General features: G+C 40.0%; 1 long non-coding RNA gene across 1 annotated transcript in view; it reads left to right on the top strand.

Annotated features, from left to right (window-relative positions):
- Nucleotides 1-18,338, top strand: part of LOC123349552 — a 42,583-nt gene continuing 24,245 nt past the window's right edge. Inside the window, exon 1 of the long non-coding RNA XR_006573581.1 lies at nucleotides 1-50. This is a non-coding gene — a long non-coding RNA (uncharacterized LOC123349552). The remainder of the gene's footprint in view (nucleotides 51-18,338) is intronic.

Below are 18,338 nucleotides of genomic sequence, written 5' to 3' on the forward strand. Positions count from 1 at the left end.
CACAAATACACAGAAGCCAGTTAAAGGTAGCTGAGTAAGGCCAAGAGTGGGTGAGTAGCAAATGTTTTAAAGGCATTTATCAGAACAACAATTGATTGGTAGAAGGGCTTATTTGTTACTTATTGTTTCCTTGGAGGGTTTGGATACCATCAACTGGGGAAACTGTGGGAGACAGCCTAAGGGAATAGTGATGGGGGGTTGGGAGCAGGATATGGGCACAAAGTGACACTTTTAGAATAAAGCTTATCTGAGGATGAGGCAGCTTTGTGCCAGTGGAGAATCAGAGTTGTATCTGATAGGCAATTCAGGAAAGCATATATCTACCCAGGTGTCTGAAACTGGAGAATAAGTTCAGTGCATTGTGAGGTGGCCATATTGAGGCCTTCTGAAGAGGGGGATACAGGACACCTGGCTAGCTGGGTGCTCATAGGGAGAGGGAAAAGAAGAGATGAGATCATTCTAGGAGTCCAGGCATAAAAGACTAGGGATTCCAACCATTTTCAGGCAGAAGGCTGCAGCCATCTTGTGTTCCTGTCACCTTTACCCTGCCCCTCCACCCTCAAGGCCATCTTTTAACCACTAGAAGTCCTGCATCCTGGGCATAAACTAGGTATGAAGCTAACTCTCAGACTCCCTCCTGGCTAGGCAAATGAGGTGTGTTTAGCAAGTGTGTTAATTAGCAGCACCTAGTGCAGACAAGGATTGTAGTGTTTGAAAACATGGTAGTGGGTCATGGTCAACCTAGGGTCCTAGGTTAGGTTAGGGAGGACACAAAGATGGACTCTGACAAGCTAACATGTTTTAAATATCAATGTCTTTATCTACTGTAGGTGCTAAGTAATGTTTCAAAACATGGTAACTGACATGGCTAACACACTTGCCAACAGAGTTGCTAATCACTTACCAATACTTCTGTTAAACACACATTATTTTCTAAATCCAGACAGGGTCTCAGTGAGCTTGTTTGGGTTGCAGCTGTAGATGTTTCTGATTTACATGCCTTCTGATTGATTAACAAAACAGTTTTAGTCACAGTGTGATGCTTCATGTGACTTAGTGGTTGGCTAAAGTTTCCTAAATTACTTGCCACATTTGCAAATGATTTAATTTCAGACATATTCATACTCTTTTTGCGTTGGTCTTCCATCGATATTGGAGAGTTTCCCACCGTTTTCCTGACAAATTTGTTCAGAGAAGGTGAATTTCAAAATCACATTCACCAAATCACAGAAGGAAACTGAACTTTAAATCCTCACTCACAAGCAATTGGGTTGGGACTGTTGTATGCTCATCCAATCCAGGAATAGAAACAATAATGTGCGACCTACCTCACCAATCAAAACCAACAACACTGCTCCAATTTCAAATGTTTACAAAGAAAAAATTTAAATAACAATGAAAAATTCAAAGAAAACACGTGTGTGGATATTCTGTCAGTCTGGACTGGTGCGGCAGTGTCAGTTGTGGAATAATTGTTACTCTTAAATCTTTTCTGAGACTTTTCACTAAACCACATACCTTTCCTTGTATGATTAATTTAGAGCTAAGCTGGGGGTTACTTAACATTTTCTTTTGTGTGTTTAATTTTCATAATGAAGCAAACACTAAAAAATACAAAAAGTAAACAATTTACAGTTGTATATGTTACCAAATACTGCACATGTCACAGGATATCCAATAACATTATGCAACTTTACAACTTGTCAAAGCTGTGAAACCAGCCAATACAAAGCCAGATAATATTACACAGACATAAGATGTTGGTATGGGGGTAACAATATATAAATAGACATACACAAATAGGCAAAAAGGGAAGGTGGTGACTGAAGGGTGGGAGTGGGGGTGGTAGGGAGAAGAAAAGCAGAGATCCAGTGGAATGGAAGTCTGGCATCTTATTTGCATAAAGAATGCTGCGATAGCTCATATATCAAGAAATGGGGTCCAAATCTCTTGGCATTCATATAATTGCTCTCTATGTCGATAAGAAATTCTTTCTTTCTCTGGTTTCAGAGTATCAGCCGTGTTAGTCTGTATCCGCAAAAAGAACAGGAGTACTTGTAGCACCTTAGAGACTAATTTATTTGAGCATAAGCTTTCGTGGGCTACAGCCCACTTCATCGGATGCATACAGTGGAAAATACAGTAGGAAGATATTATATACACACACACACACCACGAAACAATGGGTGTTACCATACACACTCTAACAAGAGTGATCAGTTAAGGTGAGCTATTACCAGCAGAGGCGAGAGAAACTTTTTGTAGTGGTAATCAAAATGGTCCATTTGCAGCAGTTGACAAGAAGTTGTGAGGAACTGTGTGTGTGTGGGGTGGGGTGGGGGGGAAATAAGCATGGGGAAATAGTTTTACTTTGTGTAATGACCCATCTACTCCCAGTCTTTATTCAAGCCTAATTTAATGGTGTCCATTTTGCAAATTAATTCCAATTAAGCAGTCTCTTGTTGGAGTCTCTTTTTGAAGTTTTTTTTGTTGTATATTGCAACTTTTAGGTCTGTAATTGAGTGCCCAGGGAGATTGAAGTGTTCTCGGACTGGTTTTTGAATGTTATAATTCTTGATGTCTGATTTGTGTCCATTTATTCTTTTACGTAGAGACTGTCTGTCTGGTTTGGCCAATGTACATGGCAGAGGGGCATTGTTGGCACATGATGGCATATATCACATTGGTAGATGTGCAGGTGAATGAGCCCCTGATGGCGTGGCTGATGTGATTAGGTCCTATGATGATGTCACCTGAATAGATATGTGGACAGAGTTGGCAATGGGCTTTGTTGCAAAGATAGGTTCCTGGATTAGTGTTTTTGTTATGTGGTCTGTGGTTGCTGGTGAGAATTTGCTTCAGGTTGTGGGGGCTGTCTGTAAGCAAGGACGGGGCTGTCTCCCAAGACCTGCTAACTCAAACAGGTCTGAATATCACTGCTCTAATCTGGGCATAAGCTTACTCCTCCTTTTTTGTCAGATCGTGTGTTTGGTAACTGATGTGTCTCTCAAGAACTAACATCTTTGTAGTGGAGTTAAACCCAGTGTGGCAGGTATACGATCTCAGCTACAATTTTCAGCTGAGATTTGGTTACTGAAGCCAAGCACTATTTTTTCACTTTTGTGCCCACCTCTTTCCACAGCTGCATGACTGTTGGACAGTCCCACAGGATTTGCATCAATGTTTCATTCTCTTCATTAGAGCCCCCAGTAAACTTTAGAGGACAAGGCCGCCATCTTGTACAACCTCTGGGACATCCACTACAATTTTAATAGAATCTTTTGTGGTGCTCCACAGAAGCTCTGCCATTGGGGTTCTTTTAAGGGCCATAATAATCCTCCTTCCCACACATTCACAAAGAACTCCAGACCAGTGGAGTTCGTCTTCATTAGCATAAGCATACATAGTGGACAGGGGTCTAGAGAGGTTACGAAGCATTTCCAAGGTACCCAGTAGTTCTGAGGCCTCTAGCAGTCCTGGGGCATCTGGTTCAAACATTAGCAAGTGTTCTAGTTGTAGGTATTGCTGCTTCTCTAAGGATGGGAGGTAATGTTGTTGCTTTAGTGTTAGAAAAGAGAGAAAACCCTCATCCTCAACTAACTAAAAATCCATATGATGCCCTTGCTCAGCCAGTTCTTCCAAATTATAGTTTGGGTCCCAATTTGCAAGTCTGGGTTACCCCAGGCAGGTGCTTTTGCATGATGGCAAGGATGAAATTGGTACCTGTTACCTAGGATAGCCCAGACTTTTTGTGCAGCCACTACCGTAGGCACCTTATGTCTTTCCATTGGCGAAGAAGAGTAACTACGCAGATCCGCAGGAGGAATTGGATGCATGAATATCAGTTCAGTTTCCAGAGTAGCAGCCGTGTTAAGGGTGCTACCATGCAGGAACCAATTTGACATGTGTGATGTGATTAAAAACATAATAGTAATTGTGGGACTGGGAGCTCAAACCCCCTTTTGGCTGTAGTGAGCTAGTGGTTTTTTTAAGTGATGGGCTGGTCAACATCCCTGCCTACCACAGAAAGTCTCTAATAATAAATATTCAATTTTCTAAAATAAAATGGAGGCATATATACAGGTAGGCCACTTAGAATATGCAGGAACCTAGGCAGAATATTCATTTTTACTGTATTACCCCTTCCCCACAGGCTCAGGGAGAGAGGTTGCCACTTATTTGGGATTACTTGACACTTCTGTTTTACCCCTCAAACTAAAGACACCTCTACACTGCAGCTGGGAGCAAGTCTCCTGGGCCAGGTGGACAGAGTCATGCTACTGTGGGGCTGGAGCTGGTGTGCTAAAAATAGCAGTGTGGACGTTCTGGCCTGGGTGGAATCTCAGGCACTGAAGCCCACCTAACCCCCTGAGCTCCAGAGCCTGAGCTCCTGCCTGAGCCCAGATGTCCATTTTGCTATTTGTGGCACAATGGACATCTGAGTGTGTGTGTCTGCCTGAGCTGGGAGGTTTGCTCCCAGCTACAATGTAGACATACCCTAAGTGTCTGAGCTGAAGAATACAGTGGGGGAAGAAAGAACAATGAAACTCTAGGAAGCCAACTGGCTGCCTCTGTCTAACTGATAGAACCAAAGTGGGAATAACCATTCATGTGGATTGGTGGAACCAAGTAAAAAGCATTTAGAGGTCAACTGGGTTTATTTCATTATATGTATTTTAAGACTAGTTGCAATCAGTACTTTACTTTCTTAGAGAATCTAAAGCAGCAGATTTCTGTGTTTCAATAGTGCCTAAAAACAGCTGTTTTAGCTGTTCATTTGAACAAAGTGATTTATGTTGCAAAAGATGAGCTAGGATTAAAAGAAATCAGATGTGCGTATTTGGTATGCAATATTTTTGTATTACAAATAGCTCCATTCTAACCCACATTAACCCCATGATATGTGAATTTTGCCAACTCCCGCTGTGTCTTTTAAATCAAATCCAGTAAATCACTATGAGTGTTCTAATTTCTAAACAAACTAGTCTTCCAATAGAAGTACTTTAACACTGTACTGCAAATTAGACAACCTAAGATAAATGGAGCATCTTTGTTAATTATGTAATTTAATTGATCAAAACTACCAGACGGTATTTTATTTATAGACATTTTGAGCAGTATACTTTATACTGTTATACTTTATACTGTATACTTTATACTGTTAAATAGCTTAACGGCCAAATATAATGCTATTATGCAGCAAATGTAATTTCTTTTGTTTTTTGTCCAGCTAGTGTAACATGAAATCTCATTTGAATAAACAAGTTCATTTAGATTTTTCTCCTATATTTTTTACATTGTTTAGATGGACACACGGCGCTTTCCATCTGTACTTTACTGATGAAGAAGCAATTTACTTGAACCACATTGCGAATAAGAGGGGAAAACAGCATATACGTGTGTATATATTTGTACCATGGCCCTTACTGTTTGTATGTAATTAATTTTGCATGCCAGTAGGTAGCAGTGCCGAGCAAAAGCAACAACAGAAAGCTGCCAGTCAGTGATTATAATTTATTATTCATTTCTGTTATAGGTGGGGTGTGCAGACAGTTACAGTAATAATTACCAAGACTAGAGTGTTTCCTAGGCAACCAATTTTTTTCTTCATTCATGCTGTTGCAGAGAGTATGCCTGTAAAGCATGACATTGCTGTATTCTGAGGTTTGTTGCCCTCCTGCTGCTCCAGGTTTGAGGTTAGTTACAGCATCATAAGGTGCTCTCAAGCATAAAAAGCTCAGGCTGGGATTAAAGCATGCAGTGAACACTATCACTGGGTCTTTCCTTCTACTCTTTCACTTTTAAGTAAGAAGGTTATAAAAATGCAAATGGCATTTTGGGGTTGTTATAGCTAATATTGGGAAGAATCCCTTTAAGTTGTAAAACATTAAAATAAGCAAAACAAAAAACAGAGTTGTTCTTTATATGTTAAGAGAGGGCCATTCCAATAACATTAGCAAAAAGGGACTTTCGGCTTGATCAAACCCTCAATGTTTAGCATTATAAATCAATGGGAACTGCTCCACATAGCTAATCATAGGTGGTGTTTGTTGTTTATCTTGCTTTATGATAATGGTTCTTAAAGAGGAAGGTAATGTATTCTTCCTGCAGGAACAGGATTAATCCTTGATGTGGTAACAGTACTAGAAACCACATCTATTATCAGAGATCTATAAATGAATCATATTATCCTACATTTTTAGGCTTACTAAGCTTTCATTTTAAGAAACTCACATCAAGTATTGTGCAATGATGAAAAGTAGTGTTGGTCTGTCTCTGCTGTGCAAAGCAGAGAGAATTCACGATGCAATCTAGCATAGAGATGTGGAATTTTTACCCATTACATTTTTGAAGTAAGATGCTGAGGCATGCTTACATCTAGAGAGATTGTGTTCTATTTGTGAGACGCTAATGTTAGAAGCACGACGTATATGCTGTTGGAGGCTCCTTGCCTTAAAATAAAATATCCTTGGAGGATTTTAGATTGTCGTCTTGTTTTTGCATGTGGATCTCTTTAATGGTATTGTAGACTTTCTGGTATAAAAGCTAGCGGAACTTTGTTTTTAGCTACATAAATCCCTGTGATAGCCCTGTTAAAGTACTTGGCTATGAAAAATTCTATAGAAGAGGTGAGATGTACGTGATCCTAACTCTCTGGAGTTGTGCCCTGATTCCCACACAGTGAAAACTAAGCACCTGATCCTGTGACGTCTTCTCATGTGAGCATCCCTCTGAGGTAAAGAGCTACTCACAGGAGTTAGGGTGGCACGACTGGGCCCTTAGTAGTTTACATTGGGAAAGTAAGAGTCTGCTTCTGCTCCCATTGAAGGCAGTGACAAACCTCATATTAAGTTCAATGGGCACAGGCCCAGACCAGTAGTATACAGAACTTTTTACACGTACTAGCAGAACTTTTACTAGCCATGTGTTACTGAATTTTCTGGCCTAAATACAGTTTGGCAGCAGTAGATACTGAGTCAATTCTGCTCCCATTTATACTGGAGCAACTGAGAGCAGAATGTATTTATTTCACTTTGTACATATGCATCCTTCCCTTGTTCTGGGTCCACAGGCAGCTACTATAAAACAGCAATCAAAATTAACAATTAGAACCAGACCATGGGACCAAGGATCAACTAGGGTGACCAGCTGTCCTGATTTTATAGGGACAGTCCCAATTTTTGGGTCTTTTTCTTATATAGGCTCCTATTACCACCCCTCCCCCATCCCGATTTTTCACACTTGCTGTCTGGTCACCCTAGGATCAACCCTCCCAGCTTCTCAAAACCCACTACAACCAGGATTCCACAACCAGGATGTACCTGCTATCCTCTCCCATCAGTTTACCCAGGTCCCCGCCACGTACCCAGGAAAGGCCTGGGAGAACAGATATGCCAATGCCCTGCCTCTGGCCCCTCTTGCTGCCAATGCCCTGCCTCTGGCCCCTCTTGTGTCAGCTTGAGCACCTGAGATGACCTCAGTTGCCATGGTATCACACAAGGTAACCCACTGGCTTTATAGTTTGAAATCAACAGCTCAACTTCCCAAGAGTAAACAGGACCCGAGTGCAGACCATGGGTGTCACAAGCTCCCTTTTGGAAGCACCACTTCACGAGTGCAGCAGTTGACATTATTGAGTGGCTTTAACTTGTAGCCCATGTAAAGTATGTTGTGATAATCTAATCTCAAGGTGGCCAAGGCCTGCATCTGAAAGAAAAATTTCAACTTCTGTGTCCACGGGCAAATAGTAAGCACTCTTGGGCTGTTGCTGCTACTTGGCTGTTCCTGGGGATTCAGGATGGCCAGCAGGGTGTGAACCTGAGCAATAAAACATGGACAGATGCCCCTAATGGAGGGAGCCAGTATCAACTCCACCATTTTATCCAGTTGATTTCCCTCAACCGCCAGTGCCAACATAACAGTCTTATTAGGGTTGAGTTCCAGTGAGTTCAGTCCACCCGAATCCATGCCTTTATCCCAGTCAGATCTGTACCATCCAAGTCCAGTGATACTACCCAGCTGGAGCCAATTAAATTGGACCCATCAGCTTCATGCTGTCATGGTCCTGCATATTCCTTAAGTTTACCAAAAAGGAAGATGTCATGAGTGACTTACACAATGCATTTTAATTTCCATCACAGCAAATGTACAGTTCTTTCAGATTTGAATTTAAGTTTAAACAAGGCTTCAGGTTACCTCAAAATAGCTCAGTACTTATTTTAAGAACTTGTATGAACTGGAGTAATACCCATAGTGTCATTTCTGCATTGCAAAAAAGATTTTTTCCCCCAACTATTCTGAGAAAAACAGCTAACAGTTCAACAGCTTAAATACAAGTGAATGGATCTCCTGAGATTAATCTGTCTGGTGTTCCTCAGGTAAAGACTTCTGCACAATTTAACAAAGGAAATAATTTTCCTATTTTTATAATGCATGTCTCTCTGTGGTATAAATTACTAAAACCACGCTGCTTATCTGCAGTAATGTTATAGATTTAGATAATTTACTGTGTATCACGTTATCAGTTCATTAAAGAGATGCAATAAAGTCATTATTTACTAAGAAACAGCAACCCTTGCAATATCTTGTCAGAGAAATTGGCTGACGCAAGAACATCATATTTAAGTCTAAATTCAGAATAGCCCTTCAGAAAACTCAAGGAGGAAGCAGATGAAATTTCTAGAGGGAGCTGTCACTCTTGGATCCCTTCATCTTCAGAGGAGGAAGCCCCAGACCCTTTTTGTAATCACAAAAGTTCTGTGAAACCCAGGTTATTGGGGGGAAAACAAGTACTAAGGGCCCAATTCTGCACTTCCTGCCAGATGCTTATCACTCTCAAGTCCCAGTGAAGTCAATGGAAGCTCAGGGTGCTTAGCATCTTGCAGAATTGGGTTCTTGATGGCTTTCTGTATGTAAAGGTTTTGAACAAATGTTGCAAAAATCTTAAGGAAGGTTAGGCATTTCCTGTCCCCCTTAGCCTCCTCCCCCTCTTTACTTTTGCCTAAAGATTACTCTGCATCCTAGACAAAGGAAATATTTAAACTGTTAAATCTGAACAAAGATACAGTCTGCGTATGACTTCTCTGAAGCCCTATAAAAATTCTTTAAAATTGCCTATTCACTCAAATTTACTGAGTGTAGCAAAAATGTCAAAGGCATAAAGTCAGAGAAGATTGAATAAAATAATGCAGAAAGACAGATTAGTCATGCACAGACCCACACAGCCTTTCACAGCACACAATACCACTTTTTATTACCGCTCTATCTTTACAAAGACTATGTTCAATACATAGAGGATGATACATGGTCAGTCATGTAATCTGCCTTTGATTCCAAGACTCATTTATTTGGGCCCTTTTCACAAAGACATTGATGAGAGATTTCAGTGTTTTCAGTGCATTGTTTTATTTATCATATATAATGGTTGGTGGAAAAAATAGGAATTATGTCACAGATACCACATAAAGGAGTTATATAAAAGACTGTGCCAAAGTTTGGTAAAACACACAACAGCTAGGCATATAAATTCTCTTCCCCTACGTCCCTGTCCCCCCAAAAGCTTTGAGTATTGATAGCTATCAAAAGTTATTGGAAAAACAGTGGTTCCTAACTTATTTACATGTTCCTGTAATCTTTATAAAGCTGTCTGAAAATTGTTACCTTTCCCCGTTTTAAATTTGAGCAATATTTTAATTGTTATTTTTAGAGATGCAGATTTATTATTTATACATGCACAAAAGAAAAGAGACTATTTGTCAGTCACAGTTTTGTATCTTGCAAATTTAATAAAGAACAGCCCTTAAGATAGAATTTCTTAGCCTGCCAGGATTGACAAAAGCCAGCTAATGCAGAAATGTCAACAGCAAACCTCATCAGCAGCCCTGCGATGCCTTGCAATCAAGAGAAAAGCCACAACGTTACCTAAACATTAATATCAAGCTATCTAAATATCTATACATATGCGTGCATGGAGGAATTAGTAGGAGTCTTGAAATGCATGAGGAAAAAGAGAAGATCCCACTGGCTAGTTACTGCTAGATTTTCTGTGAGCAAATGCCACTTTGTTGAGATTGCTGTGAAATGTAAAGGAACTTGGAGAGAGAGAGTGTCAGAGGAGGGAAAGGAAATAGTGATTGACATTTATTTTACAAGACACTGGTCCAAATCTTGCTCTCAGATACACATGTGTAAATCTGGAGTAACTTCACTGACTTGGTTGGATTTATTCCAGATTTACATCTGAATGACTGCAAGATGATGTGCTCCATTGAATCGACATGCCACATATTCTAAATAAGCTTGTTTTCTTGTTTACAGTAAATGACGAATGCTGATTAGATTAACCCCTCCCCACCTAAAATATGACACTTTCCCCCTGCAAGAGGCCCAGTGAAAACTGAGGATTCCTTGGCAACTGAAAAGGCTGCAAAAACACCTATGGGTCATATTCTGATCTCATGTCAAGCTGTGGAAATCCAGAGTGACTTCCCTGGTGTCAATGCATTTGCTCTGAATTTATGAGGGTCTGAAATCCGAATATGAGCCCTATGCCTAGGCAACCTTACCTGAATAAAAAGAACCATGTTTTATTACTTGCCAGACCATTTGCTAAAGAGTACATGTGAACTGGACCCTTCCTGGAGTCAGGCTGAAAAAGTTTCAGTGTTCTTGTCGAAAAGAAAGCAAACCTGATTAGATACAAAGGAAGGGATGCTGAGAGCCAGAGTTGATCCGGAGAGTAGTAAAGGAGTTTGGGTGTTGCAAGCAAATATTGATCTTGGTGTTATAGTGCTTCAGGCCCTGAGGACAGAGTCTTAAATAAGGGTCTGAAAGGGGAATTAACTATAATTCCACCAATTTGAGACTCAGAGGGAGCAAACAGAATGACTGACTGAATTTGGAAATTATACAGATCCATTGTATCTCCAAATCCCAATTCTTCTACAGGGCTGACAAAGCTGAATCAGTAAGGTATCCTTGACAAATATAGCAGTTTCTAGTCAGGACAAAACATTAACACACAGTTAAAGCTGAGAGAGATGATTTAATAGTGAGAGACTTCATGGCTAAAGAAAACTCTCTTGGGGGAGGGGAACATAGAGGGAATGTCAGGGAAATTTTGATGATTTTGCTGGACCCAGGAGACAAACATCTCTAAACACCCTGTTGTGCTGAGCTGAAGTCTCAGAGATTTGAGTGGAAAGTATTTAAACATCATACAAAAGAAAACGGAATGGGGAAGAAATCCTTTCAGATAGGAGACCCAATTAGAATCGAGCCCAACTCCGTAATTTTCTTATTTCTCTAAGTGGAGGTGTAGCAATTCTACCAGTTTGAGGTCTCCGAGAAGGTTTGTTTGGGAGTGAGGGCAGACTATGGAGAGTCTCTGATGTTTGCCAACTCCTCGGGAAGGTGACCACATCACTGTATTCTGGTTCTGGAGATTTCAGAGTAGGACATCCTCATGTCATGTGCTAGACTGTGGCCCATAAAACGTGCAGTGTTAACCACAAACCTTCAGAAACCGTAAATTAGGACCCCAAAAACCAGGAGATTAGCATAAAATCATTAGATTTAAAAACTATATGTGTAGCTTTGGGGTTCTTTTTCTTTTGCCTTCTGGTCTCTGAACCTTAAGGGAGCACTCAGGACACACACTCAATCTTTTCTCAAAAACTATGAAGGCTTAAAATTTCCTTATTTTTATATCTATTTTTTTAACGAAAGTTGAGATTCTCCAGGAGACAGGGCTGTATGTAAAACACATAATGCTGTGAGACATGTGATGAAATCATGAGAGCTGGCATTACTGACCACATGCCCCTGAAGTTCATACTTTATAATCTGGAAGTAGAGAGATATATAGGTAGACAGAAAAGATTGAAAGATCTGAGGAAAGAAAGAACCCTCCTCATACTTCTCCTGTGCTCTAATCCTGGATTGAAAACTCTGCTGCTGTGTTGGTTGATGTTGGAAAGAGTTTGTTTGACATAGGCCCTTTCATATACAGAAGAGATCTCGCGCTGCTTTACAAAGTAATCACTTGCTAGATTAACAGAACAGAGATTGTGAGGAGGAGGATTCTAAGGATTTGAGGAGCCATCATATAGCTCTCACAGGAGAGTAGACAGCATTTTATAAAGAAAGGGAGTATTAGCCAGGACACTCAGGTCATGCCTACTCTCTGATCGCAGCACAATGGGACCTTTGAGCTTTCATTTGGACACTCTCCACAGATGGGCTGGAGGGACCTCAGTTTAATGTCAGCTCTGGAACATGTCTTTCCTAATCGAACAGTGTTTCACGGAGCCCTCCTTCCAGCTCTGTGTTTCACTGCTTGGTCAGGAACTGCTTCTGCCTTTGATCCCCCTACTGGAATGTGGACACGTGCGTTGAGCAGAGCAGCTGCCTTCAGAAGGACTCATCATCTGAAAGAGTGTGGCCCTTCAGTTAACAGCTGTGAATGAGAGAGTTGGGATGAAAGTACATTTATTTTACTCTGAATTTCCTTTCTCACATGTCTGTGCAATGCCCCAGGAATCTGAATTGCAGAACACTTCCCTCCAAAAACATTTACTCCCATCTCTAGCTCCTGATCCAGTGTGTGTCCCTTCTGTTGTACTGCTGCACTCCATACTAGCCTTTGTACTATCCTGGGTGGGTGAAATTCACCATTTCTGTGAGAGCCAGTATAGGCCTCTACAAATGAGACTAAGTTGGTGCGTAGGTCTTTCACTCAGGGTGGCTGACTGGAGCTGCTGTATCAGGCAGAGGGAGCAGAAAGTGAACAGCTGAATGGTAGGAAAATATGTACCTTTTCCAAGTTTTTCATTGGATGGGGGAAGCTTCCATCTAAAGAAGCAAATATACAGTAAGGGCAGGTCAAATAACACTATGTAGCACATATATAACACTTTTTTTTCAACAGATCTCAAAGCACTTTACAAGGTCAGTGTCCTTTAACAGGTGGGGAGACTGAGGCCTACAGATTGCTGATGGGTAAGATTGAGCAGAGCCAGGAATAGAACCGAGGGCTTTTGAGTCCCAATTTAGTGCACTATCCTCTGGCCACAGTGCTCCCTGAAAATGATGCCCCTAAGCTGTAATCATCATATAGCCACATGCTTGGAAGACATAAGAACGGCCATACTGGGTCAGACCAAAGACTCATCAGCCCAGTATCCTGTCTTCCAACAGTGGCCAATGCCAGGTGCCCCAGAGGGAAAGAACAGATAATCAAGTGATCCATCTCTTGTCACCCATTTCTAGCTTCTGGCAAACAGAGGCTAGGGACACCATCCTTGCCATCCTCCTATCTAGTTCTTTTTTAAAGCCTGTTATAGTCTTGGCTTTCACAACATCCTCTGGTAAGGAGTTCCACAGGTTGACTGTGCGTTGTGTGAAAAAATACTTCCTTTTGTTTGTTTTAAACCTACTGTCTATTAATTTCATTTGGTGACCCCTAGTTCTTGTGTTATGAGGAGTAAATAACACTTCTTTATTTACTTTCTCCAAACGAGTCATAATTTTATAGACCTCTACCATATCTCCCCTTAGTCATCTCTTTTCCAAACTGAAAAGTCTGCGTCTTATTAATCTCTCCTCAAATGGAAGCCGTTCTATACCCCTACTCATTTTCACTGCCCTTTTCTGAACCTTTTCCAATTCCAATATATCTTTTTTGAGATGTGCAACCACATCTGCACACATTATTCAAGATGCGTACCATGGATTTATATAGAGGCGATATGATATTTTCTGTCTTATTATCTATCTCTTTTGTAATGTTTTCCACCATTCTGTTTGCTTTTTTGACTGCTGCTGCACATTGAGTGGATGTTTTCAGACAACTATCCACAATGACTCCAAGATCTCTTTCTTGAGTGGTAACAGATAATTTAGACCCCATCATTTTATATGTATAGTTGGGATTATGTTTTCCTATGTGCATTACTTTGCATTTATTAACACTGAATTTCATCTGTCATTTTGTTGCCTAGTCATCCAGTGTTGTGAGATCCTTTTGTAGCTCTTCACAGTCTGCCTGGGACTTAACTATCTTGAGTAGTTTGTATCATCTGCAAATTTTGCCACCTCACTGTTTACCCCTTTTTCCAGATCATTTATGAATATGTTGAATAGGACTATTCCCAGTACAGACCCCTGGGGGACACCACTATTTACCTCTCTCAATTCTGAAAACTGACCGTTTTATTCCTACCCTTTGTTTCCTATCTTTTAACCAGTTACCAGTCCATGAGAGGACCTTCCCTCTTATCCCATGACAGTTTACTTTGTTTAAGAGCCTTTGATGAGGGACCTTGTCAAAGGCTTTCTGAAAATCTAAGAACACTATATCCACTGGTTCAGGTAACTCAGAGCATGTGAGCTGCAGTATGAATGTTGCAAAATGTACTGTCCCTTTAACCACAGAGTTCCACAGAAAGCCCGATGTTATCATTCTATGAGGTTCCTATAATATAGTGCTGTGCAGCTGCAACCTAGATCCTGCAGAAAACAGAATGGGCCGACTGAAATGGAAACTTTTGTTACTTTATAATGTTAATGAAACCAGTTTATCAGGCAGCGCAGAGGAAGTGGAATATTTAGTGCCATTTAATGTCTAATCATCAGCATTTCTTTGAATAAATCACATTACATTGTCTAAAACCTGAAAAGACTAGGCTGTAATAATTTTTAATATGTTGTAGTTTTATTAAAGGAACACCCCATTTGCCATCTAGCTGAACAGGTTTTTAGGGGTAGTTGTACACAATTTGAAATTATATTTGGCAGTTTGGGCCAAATTTGACAGGGTAGCATTGCCATGTTATAGAGCTTATACCAAGGGTTTTCCTCCTCTTTTATGTTGCTAAATGTAACCAGGGAAACATGAATTCAGGGCTAGCCCCATTACTGTCTTGTGAACTATTATCGAATACTTTTGACGTATGTTTCAGTTACACCATCTCATTTTTGGCAACAATAGTTCCTCCCTTGAAGCAGATCCTGCCCTTCCCCATTTCTCTCTAGTTATCCTTACAGGCCTGATGGCCCTAAACAGAGCAGAACCTCCATAGTTTTGCTATTATGGGGTGCAGCAGGCCAGAGAGAGGCCACAAATGTCCCCCCCCCACCAGTGCTTTGGAGCACTGTACAGTACAGAGGAAGCATCTGTATCGTGACTCATAGCCAAAGAGTCTGCAAATATGCAGGGCCATGGGCCAAGGGACCCCCTGTTTAGGCAGAGTGCGGGGTCAGCAGCTCATAGACCATAGCAGTGGCTGTGAAGAAGTCTCACTAGGGTTCTGCAGCATTGTGGGGAGGAGTCTGATTCCCTGGACCCCTCAAGGTATCCCATAGGCTCTGCATAGATTCTACTGGTTCTACTCATGTGAGTAGTAGCTTACTCTATGAACAGTACCATTCACATTAATGGGGCTACTTCCAAAGTTAGGGTGGCAAAATCTGGCCCTGTGTTCATAATATTTCAAGCCTATTTCTGACAACTCTTCATGTGGAGATCTCCCATTAAAGTCAAAGTGAGCTCCATGCCCAAGGGCTGGTCGGACTGAACCCTGTTTTTGTGGGGGGGATGTTATAGATAACACATCTGATCCCGTCTGAGGTTCCATTTCTTGCCCACGGATATCTTGCTCATTGTAACTTTTAAGTTACCTGCAATGAACCCATAAGTACTAATACAATGAAATGACAGTTGTCTTTAAGGCCATTGATTAATGGAAATATGGGCAGTTGGACACAGATGAGATGGTTATAAATGGTGCTGTCAAAATAAAATAATTATTGTATTAAGAGCTCCTATACCTATACAAATATTTCAGCCCTTGATGTGTTTCGTGTTTCATGATGTATCATGTGTTTTCTTAAGGAGCAGCTCATCAGACATACATTTTAATATGATTACTGTATAGCATCTTGAGTCCCTTAGATCCTGGTACATTCACTTCAGCTGCAGATGGATTTTTTTTAATTGACTTAATACTAGTTCTAACTAGATTCTGAAGACTGACTAAGTTGGTTGTGCACATACCACTTTCGAGCAGGAGTGGGGAAAAAACTAGCATATCTTATTGTACCTGAAACACTCTATGGTATGTACTAAATATTATGACTACTGCAAGCCCTGCAATAATTGATTCACCCACACAGCCATTTAGTCTGTGAGCTGTTCGTTTTACAAATTCTACAATCTTTTAGAAATTCTTTCACTGCAGAAGATTGCTGCCTGGCCTCAGATTCATTATGGTGATTGAATCCTCTTCAATAGAGAACTGTTTAAAGAGAGCACATCCCTGTGTGTCTCACTCAGAGTGAAGGCACATAGGTTAAAAGCTTGTCTGGGTGGCATAATTCACTGCTGCTGTGCCAAACAATCACATCTTATTGTGACCTTCATAAGATACAAAAAGGCAATAGTATGGAGCTAGTCTTTTTTTTTTTTTCTTTTTTTTAAACCAAAGCACAATTTTAGCTACCCAACATCTGAAGCTACTAGAATTCCTAATTAAATAACCAATTAATAATGTAGAATAGAAAGAGCTATTTTTTTCAGACACAAAATCATAATTAATCAGAGTACAAAAAGCTGCCTGTCTTTATATCAGGAAAATATAGACTAGGTGTTTAAATATTCTAGCACACCTGAACCTTGGCCATCCGTCATTGTTATGACTTAAAACATCTCAGACTAAATTAGGTTTTGTTTGTATAGAGCAGTGAAAGTCAGATGGCTTGAATGACAAAATTAGAACATGCTCAAATCACTGAAACAAAACTGCATAAAAGAAAAGCTGTGCAGTAGGAGAATTGCTAGTGCTAGGCTGAAATCCTCCTTTGTGGGATTTCCCCCCACCCCTCTAAATGATTGTTTGTAACAATCGAAAGCAGAGAACAGTTCCAGAAGCTCTATCAGAGTTCTTTACATATGTAACGTTTGGCACATTTATATATTAAGAGGAAATAAGATTGTTGTGTATAGTTGAAGTATAACCCCTGTTATTTCTCCTTAGTCAAAGAAATGCCATAACAATGGATGTTTTTCGAGGAATATCTGTGAAACATAAGGCTGAAGTAATTTTGTATAGCATACCAAGGTCAGAGTTTATCAGCAATATATAACATTTTTTTAAAAATCAAAAGTTTTTTCCCCTCTTTGGAAGTTTGTGGGGTGTTTTGGTGAATTTAATCAAATACATTTTGAAATAAATATTTAGTGTGTTTTTTTTTTTCTCGCATGGTTCATATTTTTACCCAAACTATTTGATGCAGATGGGAGGTTAGGTACTGGCTGATTGTTGCTGTTTGTTTGTTTGTGGGTTTTTTTTTGTTTGCCACTGTATTAACATAGAGAAGTGTATAGCAAAAATTATTTTTTGCAATGCAGTCACATAGCTTAGCTAAAGACAACTAATTCTTTTGGGAACTCAGATCTTAATATTTCACCAGTTTTGTGTGAAGCTGTGGAATTGTACAACACAGGGCAATAGCTCTTATCAGAATGGCACTAGAGACCTCATACATTAAAGTCTGAAGTTTAAAAATAGATACAACTACATGTAAATTGCTAAGTTTGGGCCAAATTCTACAGCTCTTAATTGAGCAAACCTCCCAGTGACCTCAGGAGGAGATTTGCTCAATTAAAGGCTACAGTATTTAGCCTTTTATAATTGTTTCAGAAATATAATTGATGAGAGGCTATATTAATGGTTTCCAAGTTTGATAAGTGTTTTAACTTCATGCTTCTTGATTCTACTTTCCTTTAGACCTATCTTTTTGGGCATTTGAATGTCTTTTTTTTTTTTTTTCAAAAATGTTTATATACATTATTGTATATGTGGATGTGTGTTGGTGACCCATACACATTGTATACACACAGACACTTATCTATACATTTGTAATATATATTTAATATAATTAGTTAGACTGTATTTTGGACAATGCAGTACATGTCAGAAGAATGTATTTGCCTCTTTCTAGATGTGTGTCTTACCACAGAGGGATCTCTGTCCACATAAAATTTGCTATTGTCTTGGTAATAAATAATTTTTGGTGACAGTTATAGCATAAGACTGTGCAATGTTTTTTTTTATTGACAAAACTGCTATGAATCAACAACATACATGAACACAATACAGAACCTAGGCATTGTAGCTCAGATTTTGTCAATAGGGCATTACATTGATCTGCTCTCTGGTGTTATTTGTAGAGCTGCAATGTTCATTTTGCCAGAGATACAAACTTTGTTAGATTGCCTCGAAAACAGAAATCCTAGCCTGGGTTTCTGATGCCCAGCTGGGGGCATGTCTAATTTTCTT

Source organism: Mauremys mutica, chromosome 14 (assembly GCF_020497125.1).
Source record: "Mauremys mutica isolate MM-2020 ecotype Southern chromosome 14, ASM2049712v1, whole genome shotgun sequence".
Lineage (NCBI taxonomy): Eukaryota > Metazoa > Chordata > Testudines > Geoemydidae > Mauremys > Mauremys mutica.